The sequence below is a fragment of the Lynx rufus genome, unplaced genomic scaffold (genome assembly GCF_022079265.1).
Source record: "Lynx rufus isolate CCGP_SWC_20201006 ecotype Redwood Valley unplaced genomic scaffold, mLynRuf1.p SCAF_7, whole genome shotgun sequence".
NCBI classification, from domain to species: domain Eukaryota; kingdom Metazoa; phylum Chordata; class Mammalia; order Carnivora; family Felidae; genus Lynx; species Lynx rufus.
The window spans coordinates 54,563,146-54,591,106 of NW_025814889.1; the positions used below are offsets into that span (position 1 = coordinate 54,563,146).

Here is a 27,961-nt window from a genome sequence, read left to right on the forward strand (position 1 = left end):
CAATTTCCCAGTTGCGAAATTCCACACTCACCCTGTTCCCTGCCTGTAATGCCCTCTTGTCCCCTTCACATAGCTAACCCCCACTTCTCTTTCAGTTCCCAGCTCAGATGTTGCTTCCCCAGGAAGCTTCCCCAGACCCTTATGCTGCCCTTCCTGTGTGCTCACATAATGCTAGGGTTACTCCATGTGCTATTTTTCCTAATATGTCAAAATTCCAGCTCAGCTGCCTAACTCCATTAGACTGTGAGTTAGGTACTCAATACATATCTTGTTGAACATGTACAAACTGAGAAGAGAAACCTGAAAGAACACAAAATCTATAATTGCTATCTACTTGACTTTGAGATACATACTTTGTAGCCAAGCAACCTTTATAAACCTGGCTCAGGTAAAAAATTTAAATGGTATTACCTTCCTTATAGAAGGCAAGCAAAATCAAAAGTGTGAAGGGAAAACCACCTGTGATAAAACCTTGACTGTATATCATTCATGGCAAGTATAAGCCACACATAGGTCATTTGCCTTTGATGACACTTGTTTAAAAATATCAGGCTACCTTGGGTTACAGGCAATGAACAACTCATGCCCAGGTAGAGAATCCCTACTTTTCTGAAGGCATTATGCTCAGGTCATATAATCTAGGTGGGATGTCCTAAGGCAGAGGTTCTGACTTCGGGAGACAGAGGGAGGCATAATGAAGACACCTGGGGACATTTTCAAATGTCATATCCTCTCACTCTGGAGATTCTTGTCCACTTCCCATGACTGCTCTCAACCACCCAGCTGAGAAGAACTGGTCCTCAATTTGAAAGCGAAGAGATTCTAAAAGCTTTCTTCACAAAAAGGCAGCACAGTTTAGTAGTTAGGAGTAAGTCTCTGAATGTAAACTGCTCAGGTGCAAATCACAACTCAACCTCATACCAGGTGACTCTGGACAAATTAGTTCACCTCCAGGGGCTTTAGTTTCCACATCAGTCAAATGGGAATAAAAGCAAATACTGCATAGGATAATTGTGAGGAGTAAATAAAATTATGAGTATAAAATACTTAGTTCAGTGCCTAGCAAACACTATGTACTTAATATAATCTACCAAATATTTAATATGAAAATCTGCTATAAAGTCTTCAAGCTTTGAAAATAAATTAGTCTTTGCATATGTCTATCTTCAAAATCATCCACTAAAACTCAAGCCTGTTAGCTAGCCATTGTGAGATAATGAATATGGTTTTATTCCATATATTTTTGCCTTGAAACTCTAAGGACACTAATTAGATACCCTCATACATGCTGTTGCTAATCACTTGGGGGTCCTAGGCTTACTGCGTTAGAGAAGGCATTGAAAAATGTAAGGCTTTAATATAATAATAATAATAATCTGTAATCACAGATGTCTCATCTTATTTCTGGAAGAGGCAATGCTGGGTACTAGAGAGGGAAGAGCAATGAACATTATGTTAGAGATTTTGGATATGAGCCCTGGATCTTCTGCTTGACTATAGAAACAGGGTAATTTGCTTAATCTCTCTAAGCCTCAGTTTCCTCATCCATGAGGAAACTTACTTTTAATGGATCAACCTGAGAATTTGATGAGAGGATACAAACTATCATGCACCATTGGTGGGAGTGTCACTGGGGCCACCACCCTGAAGCACAATCTTATTGGAGTTAAGAATGCACACACCCTTCCACCATACAATCCCTCTCTGAGGTAAACACTCCAAGGAACTCTCTCCTGAGTCCATAAGGAGGCTCATATGAGCATGTTCATCACAGGACTATTAGTGGCAGCAAGTAGTTGGAGCTACGCCAGCATCTGTTACTAGAGGGATATATAAATAAAATGTGTGGTATGTGCACAATGAGATGCTGCACAGAAGTCAGAAATAATAAAGTAGATTTACATTTAAAAACATGGGTACCTCTCAGAAACAATGACAGGTAGGAAAAGTAAAAGCAGGATGAGGTGTAAAGCACAATGCCATTTATGCACTTTTATAAAACAGACAAAAATGCTGTATAATTGTCAAAGATACACACTTATCTGTTAAAAATATCACATCATTCCTCTGCTCAAAACCTTCCATTGGTTTCCCTTTTATTCAGAGTAAAAGCCAATGTCTGCATTTACAAATGGCCTACAAAGTCCTACAGTATTGGTCACTGACCCAGCTACCTCTCAGCCTCTGTTTCTCTCTTCCCATTCATTTTTCTCTAGCCACTGGTCTCCTAACCTTCTGGCCTCCTAACATACCAGGCGAGACCCTACCTCAGGGCTTTTTTACTTGATGTCCCCTATAACTGCAGCACTTATAGCCCACATATCCACATGGCTGCTCACTTCACTGCATTTAGTGAAATAGGACATGTGTAGCATGACCTTCTTAATCACCCCATATAAAACTGCAATCTGCTCCTAATCACACATAACATACCTTATTCCCCTGCTCTTTTTTCTATAACACATATCACTGCCCAAAGTACTAAATGTCTTACTTATTTGTTCATGATTTGTCTCACTTCAAAAGAATGTAAGCTCCATGAAAACATGACTTTAAAAAAAAAATATTTTGCTCCTGGCTGTATTCCTCGCATCTGCAACTGTTGTTGAGTGGATGAATGTATCTAAATATACATGTAGAGCATATACTGGAAGATCATTTGTTAAATACAGGACAGTAATTCCCCCCCCACACACACACCCACTGTGAGGAGAGAAAATGAGAATAGAGATCAGGATGAAAGGGGAAAATAAAATGCTTTGTAAAGGTGCCTGACAGGAAGCAATGGTGCTAAAAGCCCATGACTGAAGGAGGGTTGTTTCCACTCTGTGCACTTCAGGTTCGACAAAGGAATTGCATAAGATGACACTGTGAGCAGGCTCTCAATAGAATTAAATTCAAGGGGAACCAGAATCCTGTAATCATCAGGACATGGGGAACACAGAGAAAGAATGCCTGCTAGAAAGAGGGTAGAGAATAAGGGAAGACGGGACACCCCTCTTACCAGTTCCCTCTGAACCCATTTCCCTTTTCCCAATTCTTCTTTCTCCATCAGCTCCTTCAACTGTCTCTTGGAGGCTCCTTTCTGGGCACTAAGGATGCTTGTACCATGTTTCTCCCTCTGGGGAGCCACCTACCTCCTAACAAAGACACAAGAGTGGTTCCTCTCATTTGTTGAATCACACACCCCTTGAGGTTGGTCACCTCAAAAAAATGTCCTACACTTTTCTGAAGTCCATCCATGGACTTTAAGGAGGAATGCCAGAAGAGGACCATCTGAATGACAGGGTTGGAGAGGGGCAATGTTTTTGATAATTTCTGTTTCCTTCAGCTGTGTTGTGCAGGGTTGTCCTTGTGCTCTTCCCACTTTCACTAAATATGAGCAAAAGTGGACTACAGACAAACTATGAAGATATCAGAGAAATAATCTAAAGAACAAAACATCTGGGAATAAATAATCATATTTTATGACACCAACAAGCAGAAAAAAAAATAAGCAAGCAAGCTTACAGAAGAGAAAGCAAACCCATTATTGGGAATCCTGAGAGAGACTATCACAAATCCAGTTTATAACAACACAGAGAATCACTGTTTTCAAAACCAATGTTCAGAAATGCCCTCTCTCTGTGCAGTAATCTGTGGTTATTCTAATGGTTTTTATTCAGTCCAGACTCTGACTCAGCTGTCAGAGCCCCATCCTAATTCTCTCCCAACCCTCAGGTCCATCACCTCCTTCCTAACTCAGTTTCTCACATCCTGCCTTACCCTTCCTGGGTTGAGCCTTTGGCCTAAGTGCCTGTCCTGCCAGGGATGTCCTCCTCACTCCTTTCTGTCCAGTCTTGATGCTCTAGCTTTTCTCAAACCTATTCTACAACCTCCCCCATCTCAACATCTAGGTGGCCTTTTCTAAGCCATCATGATTGAGCCCCATCTCCAACCTTCCTCCTTTTCCCACCAACACTTACAGGGCATCCTGCTGCTCATGTGAAACATTTCCCCTTTCTATCTGCTGGTGTCCTGGGTGTGTCACTTAAATTCCCAAAAACTTTGGGAGGGAAGGGCCAGGATCCATATACCTCCTTCTGAATTCCACACTCCCCTTCTAACTCTCACTACCCAGGATAAGGATCTTCTCATAATTGTAGCAAGGAAACTTAAGAGGCATTTGGGACAGAGAAAATGCATATAGAGATGTATTGAATGACTAATATATCTTGAGATTCCTAGAAGGTTTGTTTGTTTGTTTGCTTGGAAAGATAGAATGGGCCAAACAAAGGTGTAAGTTGTAAATAAACTAGAACAGGCACCATCATCTATTTCAAGTGCATTCCCTGAGGACATTTCCTAATGTGGGCTCTGTGTCTGTGAATCTTACTTTAATTAAGAAACAATCCCTCCCTAAGAAGGTGCTTACACAGGGAATGTGCTTAAAGAAATACATAGCAGGGGGCAGGGGACATGAATTCAGCTTGTATGAATTCCAAAATACCCCTGGCTCTCTCTTTCTACTTCTTCTCTGTGTTTATCTCAGTTTCTGAGCTCCTTAAAAACTCCAAAACAAAATATCCATCACAAATGGCCAAAAAGAACATCTGCTAAATCCAACAATATATACCCAGTAAATTGCAGGCTGTCTTACTTTCCCAGCCAGCCTCACCTGCTCTCCTTTGTCCTGGAGGGTCATTGTGTTCATTCCTCTGTCTGTAAGAAGGGTACTGCCTTCACTCTAGACCTTTCCTTTTCAAAAAAAAATATTTTTTTTTATGAAATTTATTGACAAATTGGTTTCCATACAACACCCAGTGCTCATCCCAAAAGGTGCCCTCCTCAATACCCATCACCCACCCGCCCCTCCCTCCCACCCCCCATCAACCCTCAGTTTGTTCTCAGTTTTTAACAGTCTCTTATGCTTTGGCTCTCTCCCACTCTAACGTCCTTTTTTTTTTTTTTTTTTCCTTCCCCTCCCCCATGGGTTCCTGTTAAGTTTCTCAGGATCCACATAAGAGTGAAACCATATGGTATCTGTCTTTCTCTGTATGGCTTATTTCACTTAGCATCACACTCTCCAGTTCCATCCACGTTGCTACAAAAGGCCATATTTCATTTTTTCTCATTGCCACGTAGTATTCCATTGTGTATATAAACCACAATTTCTTTATCCATTCATCAGTTGATGGACATTTAGGCTCTTTCCATCATTTGGCTATTGTTGAGAGTGCTGCTATGAACATTGGGGGACAAGTGCCCCTATGCATCAGTACTCCTGTATCCCTTGGGTAGATTCCTAGCAGTGCTATTGCTGGGTCATAGGGTAGGTCTATTTTTAATTTTCTGAGGAACCTCCACACTGCTTTCCAGAGCGGCTGCACCAATTTGCATTCCCACCAACAGTGCAAGAGGGTTCCCGTTTCTCCACATCCTCTCCAGCATCTATAGTCTCCTGATTTGTTCATTTTGGCCACTCTGACTGGCGTGAGGTGATACCTGAGTGTGGTTTTGATTTGTATTTCCCTGATAAGGAGCGACGCTGAACATCTTTTCATGTGCCTGTTGGCCATCTGGATGTCTTCTACTACGTGGCAATGAGAAAAAATGAAATATGGCCTTTTGTAGCAACGTGGATGGAACTGGAGAGTGTGATGCAAAGTCAAAAAAAAATTTTAAAGTCAGTAAGTCCCACTGTTTCCCATGCTTATGCATTAACACTTTTGCCAATTAGTATGTTGGCCTTGTGGCTTCTCCTGAATAGCCTCAAAGATAGTTTGGATATCAGTTGCTTTGCTAGAAGTTTGATAAAGACTTTAGAGGAAGGCTACAGAGGATGTTAAATAATTATTTTCAAGTACTCAAAGTTTCAGAGAAGTGGACTTTAAATGCAACATTCCTCTCCAGAGATTATATCAAACCCTTTGTATCCAAGCACAGCTCCTTCCTGATCTCAAAGTATGTAAATTCTCTTGTCCTACTTAGAATTTCCAGACAACAAAAACTCTGGAACCAATCAAACCAGTGGCTCCCAAATAAACAAGTATACAGCTTTTTGTATAGCTTAGCTTCCCCAGAGGTTCTGAACTTCTAACTCAGCAACCCTACAACTCTGATAGGGGGCAGTCATGAACAAGAGTAGGGGTTTGAGTTGAGGGTGAGAACTTTAAATAATAATGTAGTGCCTGTGCACACCAACACTTCTAAACTGGAAACAGTCCAGAATACATAAGAAAAGTAAACAGAGAAAAGCCACCACAAACACTGGGGCCATGTCTCTTACCCAATGGTAAAAGGGATTAGTTAACAAAATCAGATAAAAAAAAATGGAAGCAAAGCAAAGGCTAGGATGTGTTCAGAGTAGGTGGTGATTTTAAAATGGATGGTCCAAGACAGCCTCACCTTCACACTTTTGTGTAACCATCACCACCATCCATCTCCAAAACTTGTTAATCTTCCTCACCTGAAACTCTGTACCCACTAAACAGTAACTCCCTGTAGCTCCTGTACTTTCTGTCTCTGTGAGCTTTCTGTCTTCATGAATTTGACTACTCTGGATACCTCATGTAAGTAGAATCATACAATTTGCACTTTTGTGACCAGCTTATTTCACTTAACATTACATCTTCAAGGTTCATCCATTTTATAGCATATGTCAGAATGTCCCTCCTCTTCCAGGCTGCATAATATTCCATTGTCTGTATATCCCACATCTTGTTTATCCATCCATCCACTGATGGTCATGTGGATGTTTCACCTTTAGCTGTTGTGAATAATGGTGTTACGAATACGGGTATACAGATGTCTTTTTGAGTTCCTCCTTTAAATTCTGTGAGATATATACCCAGAAGTGTATGTGTAGTTTTTTTGTAACCCACAATACTTTTTTCCACAGTGGCTACACAATTTTACATTCCCACTAACAATGCACAAGCATCCCAATTTCTACATATGCTTCCCAACTCTTGTTATCCTCTGTTTTTTTTTTATATCAATCATCCTAATGGGTGTGAAGTGGTACTTGGCTATTTTTGAGGATAATAAGGAGGTCTGTGGGGCCAGGACAGAGTGAGTGAGGGGGAAGCAGTAAGGGATGAGGTCAGAGAAAAAGCAGGAAGCCAGATCCTTCTGTAGGGTCTGAGAGTCACTGTGAGAACTTTGGCTATTACTCTGGGTGAGATGGAAACCCTAGAAAAAATTATAGTTTCACAAGTTTTCTACAGATTGGTGTTTTTGAACTAAGTATTGGATACTCTAATAAGGAAAGCCCTCCTCCAGAGTTTGAAAACAAGTCATGGAGATAAGTTTTGCAGAGCTCTCAATAGATGCCTGGTGCCTCTGATAACACAATGAGGCCTGAACAAGCTGTGTTCTTGCCTCTGCCTCCCTCTCTAGATGCCAAAGCAGAGATGCCATACAGCCATCCATGGGGGAGGACAATGGCAGATTGCCTTCCCTGAAGACTTTCACTTTATGGATTATCTCTAGGCAGGACTCCACCACTGAAAACTAAGTCACTTTAGTACCTTTCACTATTTTAGATTATTCCCACTATAATTCAGGATAATGAAGAGTTGACATGGAGATAAAGGGTGCTTTCTTGGAACTGATGATATTAATGATTACAAAGACAAGGGTAGGTAGAGTCTCAGAAGGGGGATAAGAACCATATACATCAGGCACTCTGAAGCCTTGCAGAATTAAATAGGTGAATTCAATCCCAAGGCCCATATGCTTCAGAAAGGACTGTCAGAAATTTCTGAGATGCTCAGAGCTGGAGAAAGGGCCCCAAGGGAAGCCTGAAAACACATTTCTGAGAAGTAAAGAGTACTTCTCATAATCTCACTTCCCCTGGGTGACAGAGATAAAATCTCTACATCCATATGAGTATTCCAAGGAGTTCTACAGTTTCCCAACAACAAATAATCTGGGGAGAATCACTGCCCAACCACTTTTTATAAATGCTATAAGATACAGACTTCTGTGTGTGAGTAGGGATGGGGATGGATGGTGGAGAAGGAGAGAATTGTGGCGTTGTCCTTCTGGGAAAGGAAAAGAGACAGAAATCAATTTACATAATGACATTCTATATTTTCAAATGGGAGTTAGGGGAGGAAAGTATAATAAAATCTTGAAATCCAAATGACTAATTTCTTTCAGCAAGGAAACATACCATGTACTTCTAGCTTCTGTGTCCTGTGTTTCTTTCCATCTAAGAACCATCTTATTCATTGTCCACTCTCAAAATATTATGATTATCACCCACCCCCGGGGTAAAGAGACTTTACAGCTTGCCTCACCTCATAGTCCCATCTCATTTCCTTTCTTTGTGGATCTTGACAGAGGTCCTGGGTTACCTTTAAGCCTTCAAACATGTACAGTAAAAATGGGACTGTATGGGATATAGGAGAAGGATGTTCTTCCTCCTTTCAAGTAGAAAAATAATAGACCTTAATGGCAGTGTACATCTTACATCATTCATTCATTCATTCATTCACTCACACATTCATTCATTCAAAAATATTAAGCACCTTTTAAAGGCCAGTCCTAGGGAATCGGGACTGGAACAAAATAGGGAGGAAACACAAATAGGGAGGAACACAATAGGGAGGAAAAAGATGTGTTCCCTGCCTGCATGGCACTCATTATCATTAAGAATATTTGTACATAATATTCTTTCCCAAAATGTGTAACCTGAACCTAATGATAAAATGATCAGTCTACAAAAGAACTTTCCTCAGTAAGTTGACTTTCTATAAAACAACTGACCCATGCTGTTCAAAACTGTTAATATTAGGAATGACAGTCTGAGGAACTGTTGCAGATTAATGGAGAATAAAGAGACATGACAATGAAACGTAATGCAGAACCCTGAACTGCATCTGCATCAGGGAGAAATATTTTACTATAAAAAAATCAGACAATTAGTATACTTAGAATATGGACCATATTTTATACACACAAGCACACAAACACAAACACACACATTGGAGGGAGCAAGTAGTGGGAAAATATTAAAACACTTGGTCAATCCTGGTGAAAAATAAATGGGTATTAATTATTCTATTCTTGCAATTTTCATATTTGTAGTTTTCATATTTTTTCAAACCAAAAAGATAGGAGGAAAATAAGAATATCCCAGCAGTAAAGGTTATGGATTCTCCTCCCCTAAATACTCTTTATAAACAAACTTGCCATCATTTTGGTTGGATCATTCCACCCAGAATGATCTAGCCCCAAATCAGAAACTTTAGATCAAAGGAGTGGATGGAAAATAGAACTCTCTTGACTTTGCTTTATAACCAAAATTGTCAGCCAGCCAAAAAACCTTAAAAGTAACCACAACCATGGCTCATGTTAGTACAGTTATAAAAATTCCATATTCTTATTATCATTTTGTGGGATTAACACAAACTAATAAACCAGGGCCCTAGACTTCAATTCTAGAGATATTTGGGAACATGGGAAGAAACTGGAAGAAGAGAAAAATGGTATCTGGCAAGTATTAGTACCAGGTATATGTGCAAGATTTAGGGATGCGTTAAGAGGGGGGTGAAAGTGAACCAGAATTTTTTGAGCTGCAGGTAAGGCACATATGTTATTTCATTTATCCCCCATAACAGCCCAATGACATAAGCATAATTATTCCACTTTATAGACAGAGAGTTTAGATAACTGTCCCAAGCTCATATAGCCAGTAAAAAGGAGAGCTAGAAATTGAATTTGGTTCTTTATTGCTTCAAAGACCATGTTCTTTCTCCTGAGCACCCTACCTTCACAAAAGGCAAGACTCTAGGGAATTGCTATAAAAGGAGTATTTGAGCCATGTTCTTTTATTTGCTCCAAGGTCATCCTCTGCTAATGTCTTTCTTTTCCTCACAAATAGATATTGATGAGCCAGAACTGGAAGTAGTGGGACCATCAAAACTAAAATCTCCAAATAAACATTGTCCTGATAAAATCCAAACTTAATTTAATCTAGGGCCAAAATGTCTTCGGATTGTCCTTTTGGATGCCAAGAAAGATTGCAAAGAATTGCTATACCTACCCCAGTAGTTCCCAGATATGATTTAATAGCTAATTGTAATTCCTGCCCACAACGTTAGCCCATCTCCTTTTGCTTGGCTTTTAGTGGAATTATAGGATAATGGATCTCAACAGGAAATATAAGTCATCCTCATAGGAATACTTTCATCATATTATTCTTTCACCATTCTATTCTAAATCTTTTCTGGTAACTGCCTCATTCTTACGAAGGAAAAGAACAATCCTCAGTACAGTTAGGGAGTGCTAAAGAAGAAAATGAAACCTTTACTCTTATTGTGTAAAGGAAGATGGGGGTGGGGAGCAGACATTTTCTAAAATGGGACCCAAATGGTAAGGAGATGGTTGTAATATTCCTGACAGCTAAATACCTACAGATTTGGCCTTCCCAAACTTCAGCCATCACTGAGGCTTCCAGTTGCTGCTGGCCCACACCATTAGGAAACATCTGTCAAAAAGGACAGCTCCAACTGGGACAAAGGAGGGTAGGAAGGCAGATGGTGCCAGTTTAATGAGGATGGTTTAACAAAACATCTTTTTAAAAGTTTATTTATTTTGAGAGAGAGAGAAAGAGAGCGAGAGAGAATGCCAAGCAGGCTCTGCACTGTCAGTGAAGATCACAACGTGAGGTTTGAACTCAGGAACCGTGAGATCATGACCTAAGCTGAAACCAAAAGTCACACACTTAACCAACTGAGCCACCCAGGTGGCCCTAACAAAACATCTTTTCAAGCCTCCTAATTCATTTGGCCATTTGCTCCCCAGACTTGGCTGCCAATCACAAGCAGAATGGGAATGTTTTCCAGAGAACAGCCATCTCGTTTCTATTCTTAATTCAGAAGAACAAGTACCAGAAAAATTTCAGCTTTCATGCCACTCCAAAGTATGATTAACCCTATTCCAGATCTAAAATAGGAGGGTGATTCTAGTGAAAAGGACTTCAGTTATGTCTGATTGATCATTCTTGTTTGGTTGTCATTGACAACTAGAGACCTAACCTAGTAGAACATATAAAAATGGGCATCAGTGTTCCCCATTGTGACCCATGTCTGTGGCCAGCTCTGAGCTCACAGCACCTAGAACATTGTTAGTATTTATTAATCATCCATGGAAATAAGCACAAAGAAGAATGGACATCAGGCATCAACACAGATATCTTTGTGTATTTTATGATTTTGTCATTATTGTTTTAAACTTATTAATGAATATGGACTTGAAATAAGGAATAATCAGTATTCTGAACATGCTATTAGCATAGGAAGATCAACAGAGAAGATAAAGGATTGCCTTCCTATTTCAGTTTCAAAGGGAAACACCAAATATGTCCAGAAATAAAGGGTTGACAAAGAAGACTCAAAGGATCCTGACTTTATTAGAGAAATTCCATAAAAAGTTTAGAACAAATCTAAGAAATTCCAACTGAAATCATTGGTTTCAGATTTTGGGGGATAGCCAAACTAGCCTTCAATTCAATTCAGATGATACGAAGTTCCTTAGACTTTTAGCACCTTGTCCACAACAGACCTCTATCTAGTATGTTCCTACACTTTGCAAATACAGCATATCCAGGGTCAGCTTCCTGCCACACTCCCTGGTCCACCCTCCTGTCCATAAAATTGGTAATTCTAAACAGAGATCCTATCAGCTCTCACTCAGATTCACTAAGCAGCCATCAGAGAGTACTGCCCTTAAAGCAGGATAAAGACCTAAATTACATCCTTCCTGATCACTACACTGCATTAGATACCTGAAGTATGAGTATTCTCTACCCTCCTTCTGGAAAATGACACTTTTCTCAAGTCTTAAAAAGACACTCGTGCGCGTGCGCACGTGCACATGCATGCACACACACACACACACACTCTCTCTCTCTCTCTCTCTCTCCCAAAAGACTTGCAATTTTCTGTTCTCTATTAAGTTGAAACTTTTAACATGGTATTTATAAGTCTTTCTTTTCACTGTTGTTCTGTCACTTACTCCTACTATTAAACTTTTCTGTGGCTCTTTTCATGAACAGGACAAACCTTTGCCAACACTTGCACATGTTGCTGGCATTGACATTAGCCCTCATATAATCTGTCCCTCTCTGCCTAGAACACGTTCTTTTCAAACCCTGTCCAGCATGACTTTCCTTCTGGAAGCTTCTCTTGTCACACCTATAGATAGATATCTGGTCTTTCCAGTATTCTTTCCTTGCCTCCTACTCTCCCCTCATTAATGTCCAGTGGCATAACTCACAGGCCTAGAACTTTGCACAAGAACACTCAGGTAGAGAAGAGGGCAGAAGTAATAAGTGGGGGTGGGAGTGTTGTGAGGAGCAGAACTTCTGCTTGATAATGCTTTTAGCTTGCATTTCCTTCCCCAGCTAAAACCTGAGGTACAAAGAGTTACTTGGCTACAGCCAAGGAAGTACCCCACACTCTGTAGCCCACTTTGGTGATATCAGAGATCTGACACAAGAACTGAGGTCTAGGTCTCTTTCATCACAACAAAGTAAAAGTATAAACTAAGAAACCCACTCATCTGAGATAAAGTACAATATCTGTGAGATATATGATTTCCTCCAGTGTCATCTCCCTGAACATGTCACAACTGAACAGACAATCCAGAGTTTTATTACTTCCACTGTTTTACTTTATTTGTAAAATAAGTCACCTAAAGCTTTGTCATTAGGCAACGTGACATGATACTCAAACTGCAGTGGCTTCATTTAAAGGTAGCCTGAAGAAGGGAGGAGGGATACCAAAGTCAAAGGATTAAATGGTGTCTAGAATAGGACTTCTCTTGTTTCAGGAAGATAAGGAAGTATCCCTGAAATGCCCTTATAATATAAGCTTCCAGAAAAAATAATTTTCTGTATTTATCATAATTTTCCTGTACTATCTGTAAATAACTACACAGAATGGTTCTGTGTACTTTGGGTTGGGTCTAACATGAGCTATTGGAAGATCCCTCAAGTAAAAACCACAAAATTTTCTAAGTGTGAAAGACTGGATTCAAATCTATTAAAGATAAGATTTCAACTACATGTAAAAGAAAATAAAGGCAAATTCCAAATTATAAAGTTCAGGCACCACAGTGCTTCTTTGTGCAAAAGAACTCAAGCAAAATCAACAATTTTACCTCCCATAAATAATATACATCACCACCATTACCCCCAAATCATCACACAGTCAGTTACACACAGTGCACAATGGTGGCAAATACAAAATAGTCCTCTCTGGGAACATACAACTAAGGTCATTTCATCAATACGTACCCACCTGCCAAAATAGGTAAAAAAAAAATACATAAAGTAGAAATGAGGAAGGGTATTCCTAAATCAGAAATGAATAGTCAAGGCAAAGGCATGTCAACATCCCAGATATCTTCATAGTTGATGGAAAGTAAGAGTAGTAGTAAGAGTAGTAAGAGTAGTAAGGACCTAATTTTCCAGGTTGGTAAAACTAGTGAGTATCTTTCTGTATACTCCATGGGTCAACCTGAGAAAGTTGCATGGATGATGAAGCTTGCATGTATATCCCCACCTTGGCATTGTGTATAACTGTTTCCCAGCAAAACATGGTTCAAGCTACATCTTCAACTTGGGACATTACCCAATAAATACAGCGTATCTATGCCTTTCTTCCATGCCCCCCACCAAAAACACAAAACAAGCTCCACCCACACCTTGAATCAGTAAATTCAGTTTACCCAACTAGACAGATCCAGTTAAATATAATATATTATAAAAATATAATTATTATTATTATTCTCAACCATGGTCTGTAAAGGAAAGGAAAAGAGAGAAACATCATTGCAGTAATAATAAATATGTAAATTCTCCCCTAGGGAAGGAGAAGTAAAAGTCAGATAGCTACCCTGAAAAGTTGGAAAGAAAGCTGGACTAACCAAATTCAGCTTATAGTAAATAAAATAAATATCCAAACTTGTATCCTAGGGGTCTTTTGAGAACAACCTCACCAAATAGACCACTTACCAGGCATCCTCCCACCCATGATCTTACTTTGTACTATATTCTGTTTACATGTTACTTGGAAGAAGGCTTTGTCTCCCCTTCTAAAATAAAATCACTCTAGGGTAGGACCTGTTTCATGTCTCTCAATGAGACTAGAAACCCTAATTCTATAAGTAAATATTACTAACCAAGACTTGAAGACATGGCAGCCCCCAAACTGTCTGCTCCTTAGACCAAGAGGAAACACAGCCACCTTCTCCAGCTCTCCTACCTACATGACCACCCCGAGCCCTACACCTCTCAAATTCATTCCCAGTCTGGCAGAAGCTGAATTCCAAGTCAGTAAAAACCCATCCTGATGTAAACTTCATGCTTCACACCAACTGTGTGTAGACCAAATCCATCCACTGAAATGTTGACCAAAATCTATGTAAATGTGGACCAAAACATTTTTGCTTCCTTCTCACAATATCTATAGAGTTCTTGCTATACTCACACTCTACACTAGTATCATTACACCATTATTTGGGTAAACAATCAGGTAGCCAGCTTTTCTTTAGAGGCTGTATAGACTCCATATTATCTAGTATCATTCTGGTATGGTTGTGAACAAGGTGGTTTTTCCTAGTCCCTCTGGGATAATTTCAGAGAAGACAGGGAAATGCAAAACTTGTCACTCATGATTTGACACATTTACATCTTTATTTTAAGTCAGAATCCAGTTTGGAAATTCTTAACATTTCTATCATCACATCAAAACATGATGATCAACCCGACAAGTCAGAAAAGCATAAGCTTCTGCATCTAGAGACCTTCAGAAACTAGATGGGCTACCAGAAAGAATAAAAATGACATTTTTCAAACACGAATCAGAAAAGGCTGGGAAAAACCAGGAAAGATGTGCAATTAAGGGATTAGAAAGTGACGAGATACATTGATGTCAACAGTGAAAATCAATTTCCTCCCTATTTCCCCCTATGATTCTCAACTCCCTTTTCTTAACCCTGAATCCTGTCAACAATGAACACCTAATTAAAATCCTCAGGAGAAAGCAGGAGAAGGAAATCCTATCCACCTTGTTTTCCAAACTATAATATATGATGGCCTTTGTCTACAATGAACACTGATCCATGCTCATTTTTTTCCCAATAAAAAATTGTTTGCCCCCTCAAGTCCTTCCTTTCCTTGTAAGCACATATTCTAGAAATCCATCCAGTGCCCCATCCATCACTATACAGCGTCTCCACATTTAGAATTGCAGCTAGGGGCTGTCGGAGCTCATGACTCTTTCTGCCATGTACCTCCTCGCAATATACACCTTCAGTAATATACTACACATAAAGTATCTTAGGAAAGGCTGACTATGTCCCTGGTTATCTTCCTTCATATATTTAACTGTGTCCTTCTGTCCTCCCATGAAATTACTTGTCTGTCTCTTTCTTGTGTCCTCTCTCACCAGAGTGTGCTTGGTTCCTGTCATAGCCCTAGGTAGCTGTTCTATACCACTACCATCTGCCTTGGAAAGTTAATTGTTGTGTTTGTTTTGCTGTAGGAAAGAGAACAGATCATCTGAGTCATATTAAAGTTGTATTATGCCACAATTTCCTGAGTTCTTATCCAATTATAGATCAATATGACTTTTCCACCAAGATCCATCTGCCTCACCCCAGCTCAGGCAACATAATCTACACAAAGAGCATTGGGCACCAATTCTTAAGGAATATTCTCTATCCCTCTTCACTAGTTCTTTTTAATCCCCACTTTGCTTTGTGATTTCTGTGCTAATAAAAGAAAAAAGGGACAAGGATAAACCAAAAGATATAATCCAAAAATCATATTTATCAATTTGAAATATACTTGGTTAAAGATATTGGCCTTTCCACATGATTTTGCTTAAACTAAGGTTAAAATGAATCTGCCTTTGGAAGCATATAACACATATTAATTGATAATGGAGAATCATTCCCAAGAAACTCTAGAGGGCAAGAGAAAGACAACCTTGAAATCAACATTTGGCACATATAAGCAATAAAATAGGTGTCATGCATGGAGAAGCATTGTCTGGGCTCCTGGTGTTGAAGTACTGCCCACAGTGTACATGGTCTTGGGAGCAGAGAAGGGTGGTGAAGAGTTTAAGACTCTAAGGCCTTAAAGAGTTGCAAATATGTACTTCGATAAGAGCAAATGGCCTGTTGGAGACCCAGGAAGCCAGACCTATTTCAGGCTTCTCCACCAAGGCTTTATAAATTAATAAATTCATGTACATAAAATTGATAGATTCTAAGAGAAAGAACAGAGCCATCAAGTTTCAAGGTTTAGTTAGCACTGGCTCATTTACAATATACTTGGGAACTCAGACAAGTCTTCATACAGTGTTTTAAAGACCAGTAGGCAGCCACACCCCAGGGGATCTTGGTAATCTTTCCTCCTACAGCCTGACCTGGCTTATAATCAATCCTACCACAACTTTTTAAAATTAGATAAGAAAGGCACAGAGATACCTTCACAGCTGTAAAAAATAAATAACTTGCTCCTTTAGCATAAGGGAAGAATATCTTCAACTCCTCTCTGGTGATGGTGGACCACCTTATAAAACTGGATCTGATATTCTGCAAAGTCCACACCAACATCCTCCCTAAGAAGATATGATCTAGAGACTTTCAGAATCTCAAGTGAGAAAGTGTGGCAAAACATGAAGGAGGCAGCAGAGCCAGATGAAAGAATCTTCATTCAAAGAACATGTCTAAGCATACTATGTGCTGGACCCTGTGGGAAAGACAAAGATGAATAAAGCAAGCTCTGTACCATAGCAGGAAGGAAAGGCCAGGAAGGAGGGCAGGGCAAAGAGGTGGGAAGGACTAAGTAGGAGAAGTGCCAAAGAATAACCTCTCCTAACTCATATTTTCCTCAGGATAGCTGAGTGTAGGCCTCCAAATCACTCTGACCCCAGCAAACCTACCTCCTTTTCCCAAATTTGCAGGGCTTCTGGTCTATCTATACCCCCCAAAGCAAAGTCAGCCATGAAATATGCAACCCCCATAGCAGAACTCCAAGCCCAGCCTTTTTTCCTCTCTGGCTCTGTGTTAGTTTCCTTGTCAACTCTATAAAAATGAGAAATCACTTACCCATGAGCTTTTTATTTCTCAAAGGAGAAAGACCTGAGAAGAAAGTACAAGCCAAACCCAGGGACAGGGGAAGGCTTGGCTAAGCAGAGTCAGCACTTGAAGTGGAGCGTGGCAGGAGCCCTCTAGAGATAGGGCCCTTGGGGAGGCCGGGCATTTGGGGAGGCGGGGCACACCAGCAGGTTGAGAAATAGTGAAGGAGTTGGATTAGACAGAATTCAGAAGGAAAGCAGGAGGTGGGGAATGGAAGACTAGTGGGGCCATATCTGGGTGAGTTGGTGGAGTGAGGGCTTAACTGGGACTTTGTTGGAGACTTTGTGGCAGCAAGATATGAATTTACAAGTAAATAAATTCCCCAGAGTCCTGGGTATAGAGGTTGTACTGGTTGTCAGGAGGAGAATGTGGGGAGCTAAGTGGAGTCCAGCCTGTGGTAATTTGGAGGCCAGTCCCTGATCCAGCTAAAGAGCCTCCTCAGCAGCCCTTTAAACAATGACAGAAGCAACCCCCAACGGCCCACTGAAAAATCTCCTACTAGGTTCCTCTACCACCACCATCCACCCCTGCTCCCTCACCTATGTTTCCCATCACTCCAGGAATAAAACTAAAAGGGAACTGGCTTAAGCTTTACCAACAGGGATTTCCAGAGACACTCACTCAACGTTCTTAGCACATTGTAACTGAATAACGTATTCAGCTTGTGCTAGAGGAAATAAAGGAAAACATAGTCCTTGCCTAGAGAATTTCCTGTTTTGGGATCCTTTTCCATACCACCTGTCTTTCTGCTGAGCCTGGTCCCCTTTCAGGTGCTGCTGGGTGAGGGGTGCACCCATAAAACTGACAGGATGAAGTTGCTGCCATTGCTGCCCCTGGCTCCCTCCCTGTGTCACCTGGGGATCCCAGAGACCCCTACATGGATATGAAAATTGCCTCCCCTACTATGTCCTCCACAATGCTGCAATCAAAAGACCCTAAAGATCAGCCCTAAATGTTTCAAAGTGAATGCAGCCTGGCACAACTAGTGCAAAGGAAAGTGGGGGCCAAGGAGAAAGAGAAACAGAGGCAGGCAGGCAAGCCAGGCTGACAAGGTCTGGAGAAAGTGCTGGGAACAGAAAGGTTAGGGATCACATGGAGAAGAGGGAGGAGAGGGTAAGGACCGGGACTATGTCTGCGTTGAGAGCTAAATAAGCACCATGCAAAATATAAGCAAATAACGTATTAGTGACGGTCAATTAATTTGAGTCAACAATGTAGCCACCTCTGAGCATCACCATCAATGCCTTCAAGCAGCTTTTTGCTAAAGGACCTCCAAAATATGCATATGCAGCCTACAAAAGGGGAAACTGAGGCAGAGTTTAGAAACCTTCAGGCCAGTATACATGCTTGAATCTAGGTTTCAAGGGAACAGCAATGAAGCAAACAAACATGTGTGTGAAGACCTGAGACTTAGCATGGCAATCTGGGCCGTGCCTTCTTCCCCAGGCTTTTCTGGGACTCTGCAAAGACTAGCTCCCCAGCTCCTCTCAGGGTCAGGGGAGACCCTAAGAACATTAACACAAGCAATCTAAAGGGAATTGTTCTCTCTGCCTCAGTCCCTGCCAGCCACATTTGAAGGTCTCAGAGGTAAGATGTTTGGTTATATCCAGAACCCAAGGAGTCTCTTTAGGAGCAGGAGGGAGGGTGAGTGAAGAGGGAAACTTCCAGAAAAGTCTTGCAGAGAAGACAAGAGAGCAACACCCACCAGGGCTATCCCACTCTCATGGACACTTAGAAGTTTAATAAATTTCAGTGTGTCCAGGATTTACATGTAATTAAAACCAGGAACTGGGTAATTACACTTCTTCTCCAAGTTTACCCTCTTTCTCCCCCACAGACACACATCTTTTATGAAAGAGTGAACCAGATCCTGAGCTTCAGAAACTGCCTCCACTAAAGAGATGGGTTTAATTTCAGCAAAATAAATTCATCAGACACTCTGGAAGGGATTTCCTTAGAGCTACAGTAGGTAAATGCTAAAAACAGAGAAACACACACACACACACACACACACACACACACAACACCAACAGGAAAAGGTAAGTCTTCTCTTTGCTGTTATTTCTTTGCCTGTCGGATTGAAATCCAGATGATGTGCCTCACATAAGAGAATAAAAGATACTCTAAACATTAGGAGTTTAATTCCCCTCTAACCCTCAGCTCCAGGAAGGAGATGATTATTTCCTTCCTCAGCCATGGCACTCTCAAAAAGGATTACACAGGCTGTAGGTAAGAGATCCACATCAGAAGCCTAGTTTGCTGTCCTATCCCCCAAGGCCTCCCTCTCCTGTTTGATCTCAAATTTTCAGCACCTCTTAGTGTCCATTCTTTAGACTCCCCCTGTGAAACCACCTCAGGGGGAAGGAAACCATCCCAAAGGAGGAGAAGACAAGGCCCTGTTCTCTGGCATGTGAGAATAGAGACACAGCCTGGCTGTCCACATCTGCTTGCCTCTATTCCCCTTCTTGCGGGTTCCCCAATAGAACTGTTTATTCCAGGCAAGCAAAGCTCTCTCTTGCCTGGCTTAAGTTTTGCTCATTTTGCTTCAGAAACAACAGAGAAATGTTCTCTTCCTCTTTTCCTCCTCTATCCCATGCCCTGTTGGGTTTCTCTTTCTACATCCCACTCATAACAGCCCTCTTCCAGGTAGCTTTCCCTAATCAACTAACTGGATCTGATTCTGAATTTGCCTTGGTCCTTTGCACTTGTTCGTCTGAGCTGAGTGAGTGTCACCAGGTAATTTTGCATATTAGTTGCAGGGAGGGTGTCTATAAGGCCCCCAAGGGCAGGACCTTTGGATTGAGTATCTCAGGAAAATGCAGGCCTCACCCTCCAGTACCAGGCTGGGAATGCTCCTGGGAGCACTACTACCTGTTTTTCACAGACAGGAATATTAAACTGGGGCTCCAGCAAACACCAGGAATGACTCCTGTCACATCCTGCAAACTGCCCCTTCAGAATGACCTTTCAGAGCCATTTTGGAAGAGGACGCATCCTCCACTGTGTCTTCTCACACTCACCTTATATTTAACTAGAAATACTGGTTCCCAGCTGGGTCCTCACTTTATTCTACAGCCTCAGAAAAAAAACTTGGCAGTTTTAAAAAATCAGATCCACCCTAAAGGACAAACATGTGTCTCTGGTGAGGATGCTCAGGGCTGTGCTGCAGGCTGTGAAGCCAATCCCCACAGAGGATGCCAGGTGACCAGGCACCTGCAGCAGCAGTTGTAAGTGCTCCTGTGAAGAAGATGGTTGCATGGAATAGGTTCATTGTGCTTAAAACAAGAGAGACACAAAGTCATCCTAAAAATCACTCACTGACCACCTTCCCACCTCCCCACCTCCCCACAGGGTTGTTTCATCCCAGCCCAGCCTCTTTGGGGAGACAGGAGACCCCACACCCCTCCCTCTGCAGGACTGCTCTGAGCAGTGGAGGTCGAGGGGGGAGAACAGAAACAAGATGTGAATTAGAGAAAGACTGAGACAGAGAAGAATTGGCAAAGCCCAACTGAAATCAGAGGGAGAGAAACAGAGTGGAGCAGGGAGTAGAGAAATGGACAGAAGACAGAGGGAGACAGAGGAAGTGAAGTAATATGATGGAGGTGGGTGTGCAGAGACACAGGGAGAGGGAGGGTGCCTCTTGCTGCAGGAGGGAGAGAGGGGCAGGAAAAGAGGCTGTTGAGAAGCAGATGAGGGGAAATGGGGGAACAGATTTTGCTTGCCCCATTTCTGGCTATGCTGGCCATTCAGGTCCTGAATCTTCCCCTTTCTACTCCCCAGTTAGTCCAATGGGAGCCATCAGAAATTTTGGGAGTGCACTTAAGGTCCCCTTGAGCCAGGTGTCTTTGCATCTGGTGCATTCTATGGGAAGTGCAGTGAGGAGAGTCAGGAGGCCTGCTGGAGGTACTTTGCCAGAAGTGAGAGGTGTGTGCAAAATATAAAACCTGGGGGTTTTGCCTGTGCATGCTGGGCCAGAACTTCCCAATGTCTCCTTGCACCCCTCAGACAGGCCTACATGGGGCAACTAGTCCAGGGAGGAGATGTAGCATATCTTCAAACACAGGAAGGGGAACACAAATTATGTGTCACTCTTTTATCACTTCATGGCCTTCATATGTATATGTATATGTATGTTTCATATATATATATATGAAATTCTCTTGTATATAGGAAATAAAGTCACTGGCTCATTTTCCACCAGGTCTCCCAAAAGAAGAACCTAAATCAGTGGAATTCAATCCCTTTCAATATTCCTTCCTACTCCCAGCCCCACTCACTCACTATCAGCAACTCAGTATCTGCCCCCTGGAGTTTCCCCTGCCAAGCATTCCAAGCACCCCAGTGATCATGGGATCCCAGCCCAAATCCCAGTCATTCCACCTCCTCCTCAGTAATTTACCTGGCATTCCTCCTTCCTCCTCTTCCCCCTTGCCCACCCAATGACACTTTGACACTTGGCCTCCGGGGAGTCTCCCTAAAGACAGGCAGTCACTAGTGAGCACTGAACACTGAAAGGGAAGAGTCAGGGCAGCCTGGTGTGTGGGAAAGGATTCCAGAGCTAGCAGATAAGGAGTTTCGTCAGCATCTGTCAAATATTTCATCTCCCTCCAGCATCCCTGTCTCTCTTGCCTCCTGGCTCCTGCCAATCCATTTCTATGCTGAGGCTGAGGGACTGAGCTCAGGTGCAAATCTTTAGAAGCCTAGGCTCCTCGTGCCTCGTCCACTCCAGACTCATTTTCGCCAGGAATGTCACTATCCTTGCTTTTTTTCTTTGAAAACTTTCAAGGACACTTGGAAGTTGAGGTTGGAGATGGAATCCAAGAAGGGAGAGAAATTGCTCTGTCTGCTCAAATATCTTGATTTCAGCGCCTTGTCTCCACTGTACATCCCCAAAAGCCAAACTTAAAACTTCAGGCAATGGCAAATAGGGTTAAATATCAGGAAGACTTTTTCAGTGTTAATGAGGTCGCGAGTGCCTCCTGAAACCAGGGGAGATGGGGGGAAAGATGTGGTTGGATGACCAAACATCATTTCCTGATATATGCAATTTTTACCATTGAGATGAGTGACAAGCCTTTCTGGATTTGAAGGGAAACTTCTTGGCAAAGACCTGAGAAGCCTGGGCAGCCACAAGAGGGTGGCAGAGAATGACTCTCTCTGCAGAGCTAGCCCTGGGCCCCCGGTGCTGAGATAGGGCTGGGCTCCCAGGCTGGGGGAGCCCTGGGCTCCAGCAACAACACACAAATTTCTGATTTTGGAAATCCCTCCTGCAGTCCTCTCCTCTGGCATCCCTATTCTCATTGGCCCCTGAAATGCCATCACCTACTCAGCCCCCTTCCATTTTCTGGTCCCAGTACTGTGGGCTGTACCACTTTTCAGAGAACAGATGACATCCTGCCTCAGAGGTGATGCTTCACAGGGTTCCAGCTGATAACTAGAGCCAGAACTGGAACCCATGTTTTTTAAATTCCCAGTACAAGGGTCTTCCCATTTGTCCTGACTGCTGCTCATAAAAGAAAAGCATACTTTGTAGTCCCCAGTGGGAAGCCAGCTCAGAATGCTAGGTTTATAAAACTCATATCAAAACTATACCTTTTCCCATTTTATGTATGTTTACATACATGACTGGTGCACAAAGGACTGTTAACCACGGAGCACAGACACGTACACCACAAACACCATGCTGTGCACACACTCACCCTCAGCACACACACCCCTCTGTCCCTCAGAGTCCCACAGCCCCCGCACCTCCCTTCCTACTTCCTGAGCTGCAAGAGGAACTTCTCCTCATTCATCATTTGGTCTTTGTCTTGTGTTTCCAGAGGCTCCTCAAATCTTCACACAGGCAAGAACTTTCCTGGCTCTATTCTTGGTTCCTCGTATCATAGCCTCAGTTTCCCCTGGCACTACTTGGAGTCACAGGGAAAACAGGAAAAACTGGTGGTTTCTGATCTCTCTTCTATGAATCTGCCCTGTTGACCATGGCCCTCCTGCCAGGAAAGGTCTGACCCATCTGTGATTCACCAGGATTCACCCCGCATCCTCTCAATGTCCCTACACTCTGACCTACTTCTCCATCCAGAAGTGGGGGTGAGGGTGCTGGGCTCCAATTTTACAAACTCAGCCTGGGCTTATTGGGCACAAAGTGCAAAAAGAGGATTTGAGTTAGACTCAGTAAGAACTTCCCAGCACAAGGGGTCTGAAAGCCTCAGCTTGTGTGAAATTCAGTAAGAGAACACATATGGCTTTACCAGAAGTCTCAAAGAGACAAGGACTTGTTTTGGACCTGTCTTGGTGGTACTGGCCAGAAAGAACTTTTCACTGTGATTCTGGTCATCCCAGCCTCAGAAGGTGGTTCACAAAGACTTCTGGGGACTCTATGGCCTCAGGCAGAATAGGTGGAGCATAGAGCCAGGAACTGCAGCCTGGTTACATCATCCCAAATCTTGGGGGTGGGAGGGTGCAGAAAGTATGTCTGAACCCTCCACTGTCTGTCTACCTTCCCACCCTGTCCCCATCTCTTTATGGCCCTCCCTGGTCAGAGCAGGGCCTCTGAGCTCTTCTAATGTAAGCCATGAGCTAAAGCCTCAGGAACCAGTCTCCACCATGCCTCAGACCTGGGACCCTGATGCCATCCCCTTGTGCCTGGCAGGACAGAGACATCCACTGCTTAGGCTACCCAACCTCTCACACCCCAAGTACAGACAGCCTTTCTCTTCTGGCTTCCTGCTTCACCCCACCCCATACCACAGCCTGAAATCTGGCAGAAGTTTGCACAAATCAAAGACATCTTCAGCTATGAGTCTTCAGGCTTCACTGGGACAGCACACACACATACACACATGTACAAATGCACCTGCACACATGCAGATACACACACACAGATACTCACAATTATACATATGCACACAAACATACCCTCAAAATATTCACATATACACACTTATACGTCACATTGTCACATGTATGCAACACAGAGACACATATTCATGAACTTATACATTTACAGAAGGGCATGCACATCCAAACTTATACACTCTCATACACTCATCAAACACCCTTGTACACATGTACACTATATTCTTTTCTTCTAAAAATCCAGTGCCCAGTCCTCTAGATTCTAGAGATCTAGAATATCCAGGAGAAAACATGTAAACCCACAGGAAACATATTTTCAGTTTCTGGGCCCATACTGGAACTCCTTTGCTATATTCCCCTTCCTGCCACAGAGTCTGTAGGACTCTGGCCCACACCATGGAAATGGAATCTGCAGAGATAACTCATTCCTTCTCTCAACAGACACTTTTGAGCACCTATCTGACACTCCTCGCCTCACCTTCCACTCCCACAACTTCAGCTAAGGCAGTCACATAAAAGAAAAGAATAAAACCTTCTGCCCAGTGGTATTGTGAAATTATAAACCTTCTTCCCAGTGGTATGGCTCAGAGCCAAGGACCTGAGTTCAAATTCTACTTTTGCTTCTTAATATGCTCTGTTACCTTGGGCACTTGATACAAACTCTCTGATCTTCAGTTTCATCACCTGTAAGATTCAATTAATAACATTTCCCTAATAATTCTGGGAGGATTAAAAGACAGGTAAAACGTCCATCAGCAAAGTGTCCACCCACAGAAAGCAACCAGATTCCATCTCCCAACTTCCGTGGTGATTATCTCCCCCAACACACTTCCAGTCCTGCTGTCCTTGACACAGAAACCTGGTCTCTTTCAGCCACAAATCTTCAGTTGTGAAAACTTCTCGAAACTTGATCTCTGGGTTGCCTGACTCCATGGAACTCATTTGCCCCAACCCTGACTCCCACCCCTCTTGGCCCATTATTGCCCCTTTCCAGGTTAGATGTTCTTTAATAACCTTTAATGCTGCTGACCTCAGCCAAAATACTAACGATGAAATGCTGAGCCTGTGCATCGAAGGATTTGAAGTGCTAATCATCTCCAAGGGAGCCATCCCAGGGAAAATCTTCCACTATTCTTTAATCCCTTACCAGCACCCTGAGCCCACATGATTAACTAACCTTTCTTAGTATACCTATAAATCATGCATTCTTTCTTAGAAAAGAACAGAGCCTTCTGCACATCATGAAAAAGAATACAGAAACTTGCACCACACCACCCACCCTTGTGCACCAAGGAACTAGACCCCCTTGCACAATTTCCCAGAACTGAGATAACATCTGTATCTGATATTATCAAGTATGCATGTAATCAAGCAACATTAGGGACCACTGTACTCCCTTTGCTGATTAACTGCCCTAAGTTCCTTTAAAATCCCTGGGCCAGGCAGAGACCTGGGAGTTGCTCTTTGGACAAGAGTCTGCCTTCTCCTCAGGTAGATGGGCTCCTGAATAAAGCTCATATTCCTTTCCAAACAAACCTCCCCTCTTGAGTGTTGGCTTTTGGAGCAATGATGGGCAGCTGAACTTGGGTTTCAGTGACAAATTTTGTCGAGTCAGCTGGGAACCAGTGCCCCTCTGGTGTCCAACCCACCGTGGAGCAGTTGGCCTGTACCATGCCAGGGATCCCTCCTAGTCTATTGGGCTAATAATTCCTTGGAAGACCACAAGAGAATAGCTGTTCTGGGCTAGTTGGTCTCTGGGAAGGAATTTGAGGGATCTGTCCCTGCTGACATCCAGACTATTTAGGTCTTAGGGAAAAGGCCTGCTGATTCCAAACCTAAACTAGCTGCCAATTTTGTTTTTGCTTTGAATGGAAAGGAAAGGAAAATTTGGTGAAGCTGAGGATCTTTGGTATTTAACTTCTGTTCATTATTGGAGAGTGAAATGCAAGGACCAGTGAACTTCAAGGTAAAACTGCAAAAGCTGAGGCTTTGAATATGGAAGACAGGAGCCAGGACCTGGGTCCTAGCTCAACTTCCATTTATCCCCAGTTTTATTGTACTTGGTCTTCTTGAAGGGGTGTAAGGTTCAATTGGGACAGCATATCCATTATACCTCCACCTATATTTCTCTCATCTCCTCTCTTCCCCCACTGAGTCATTTCTTAAGAATGACAGGACTTCTTAATCTCTTCCCGAGAAGAGTACAAACACAGAAAAACACACACTACACAAATTAAGTCAGGTAATTTGCATACCTGGGAAAGGGAGAAATCTCTTCTTCCATCTCCATAGTCCATTTTCCTCAATGTACTGATGCTATATTATATAATAGCTGTATTTCCTCCTTCTCTGGACAAGAGATGCTGTGAAATGTCAGATGTAAAGTAAAGTTTGTCATAAAAAACCCTCATAAAAAAGTCTCCCAAGTACTGGCATTGGAGCGGGGTGGGGGTGGGGGGCAGTTCCTGCATTGTGTCTGCCTTCAAATCATGTGCAGATCATTCCCCCTTGAGGAGGTTTGCTTCAGGTTTTCTAAACATGTAAACAGAGACATTCAACTCCTCTTTCCAACCTTGCTTCTGTCAAAACCCATTGATTTCCATGAAATTAGTTTCACAAATGACCAGTTTCTCACAACATCAAATCTAAATTCCTTCACTGGTACAGTTTTTAATTTTCTTCTTTCTGGGATGGCCCAAATACAAAGTCTCACTTGGGGGTAAAGAAGTAAAATGTCTTCCCTTAGTACCTTCCATGAGGGGTTCTAGGAGAGAGGTGAGGTGGTTACATGGGTGGTGTGCATACAAGGGCTGCTGTGTATCAGGCTAGAAAGTAAAAGACAGGAAAGGATTGCATTGTGGCTGCTATTTCTCTTTCTCTGCAAACCTCTTATGACTGCAGCAGATTTATAGGGGCTCCAAACAGCCCAGTGTCTTAGCCATAACCTTCCCAGGAAGAAAACTCATCCAGGTTCCGTTGAGAGGTGATGAAAAGTAAATATCAGTGTTTGGTACAAATATATCAATGAGGGTGGGGGGTGGAAAGCAGGCAGTTCCTTATAGCTGGTTGAAGTCCTTCAGGATTTGTGTACATGCACTCACACACATGCACACAATACACTGCACACACACACACACACACACACACCCCATATCCAATAAGTCTAACAAATATGCACATGTTTCTAGACATAACAGAAAGAGGTAGCCTACTCCTTGGCACATATTTCCACACAAATTCAAACACATATGTCCATATAGTTTGCACATACACATGACTTTCAATGAAGTTCTTTATTCATTGAAAATTCATTGAATAAGGGTGGGGCACAGTGAAGGTGAATGAGAGAATTTGTGAATATAAGCTTCCATGTGTCACTAAGTGTCTCTCTGACTACATGCCACAAAACAAATAAATTGGGTTTTTTTTTCATTTTTCATTATTTGGAATTATCTACTGTCTTTCAACTACTCTATGCCATCAAGTTTCAATGATTATCAGTCCTTTACTGAGCCACTACTCCCTGCAGAAGACAGCTGAAAGGTTAGAGGCATGAACTTTGCTGAAACTGGGTACAAATCCTAGCTTCACTACTCACTTTACACAAGTGGCATAACCTCTCTGAGCCATAGTTTCAACTTTTGTAAAGTGACCAAAACAATACTCACCTCATAGAACATTTGTGTTAAATAGATGATTATGGGGGCGCCTGGGTGGCGCAGTCGGTTAAGCGTCCGACTTCAGCCAGGTCACGATCTCGCGGTCCGTGAGTTCGAGCCCCGCGTCAGGCTCTGGGCTGATGGCTCAGAGCCTGGAGCCTGCTTCCGATTCTGTGTCTCCCTCTCTCTCTGCCCCTCGCCCGTTCATGCTCTGTCTCTCTCTGTCCCAAAAATAAATAAACGTTGAAAAAAAAAATTTAAAAAAAAAAATAAAAAAAAAATAGATGATTATGTAAAGTGTT

At 42.3% G+C, this 27,961-nt stretch overlaps 1 long non-coding RNA gene across 1 annotated transcript; it reads right to left on the reverse strand.

Moving 5' to 3' along the window:
- Positions 1-3,016: 3,016 nt before the first annotated feature.
- LOC124501506 (uncharacterized) lies at positions 3,017-27,761 on the reverse strand. The gene is made up of 5 exons (XR_006959775.1): positions 27,669-27,761; positions 26,256-26,363; positions 8,286-8,411; positions 4,658-4,737; positions 3,017-3,140 (listed from the first exon to the last, which is right to left on the reverse strand). It is a non-coding gene; the product is annotated as an uncharacterized LOC124501506 (long non-coding RNA).
- Between the last annotated feature and the right edge of the window lie 200 nt (positions 27,762-27,961).